Here is a 676-nt window from a genome sequence, read left to right on the forward strand (position 1 = left end):
GTCGGGGTTGGGGTTTGGGGGCAGGTTTGGGGTGTGGGAATGAGGGGATTTGGGGTTTGGGGTCACATTTGGGGTCAGATTCGGGGTCAGGTTTGGGGTTTGGGGTCACATTTGGGGTCAGGTTTGGGGTTTGGAGTCAGGTTTGGGGTCACATTTGGGGTTCGGGGTCAGGTTTGGGGTTCGGGATTCGGGGTTCAGGGTCACATTTGGGGTTCGGGATTCGGGGTTTGGGGTTCGGGGTCAGATTCGGAGTCACATTTGGGGTTTGGGGTCACATTTGGGGTCAGATTCAGGGTCACATTTGGGGTTCGGGATCAGGTTTGGGGTCAGATTTGGGGGTTGGGATTTGGGGTTTGGGGTCACATTTGGGGTTTGGGGTTTGGGGCCAGGTTTGGGATTTGGGGATTTGGAGTTTGGGGTGTGGGATTGGGGTTTGGAGTCACATTTGGGGTCTGGGGTCATATTTGGGGTCAGATTTGAAGTTCAGGATTTGGAGTTTAGGGTCACATTTGGGGTTCAGGGTTTGGGGTCACATTTGGGGTTTGGGAATGGGGATTTGGGATTGGGGTTCAGGGTTTGGGGTCACATTTGGGGTTTGGGGTGCGGGATTGGGGTTTGGGGTCGGGTTTGGAGTCAGATTTGAGGTGTGGGGTCAGGTTTGGAGTTTGGGATTTGG

The sequence above is a fragment of the Corvus brachyrhynchos genome, unplaced genomic scaffold, assembly GCF_000691975.1.
Source record: "Corvus brachyrhynchos isolate BGI_N302 unplaced genomic scaffold, ASM69197v1 scaffold1912, whole genome shotgun sequence".
NCBI classification, from domain to species: domain Eukaryota; kingdom Metazoa; phylum Chordata; class Aves; order Passeriformes; family Corvidae; genus Corvus; species Corvus brachyrhynchos.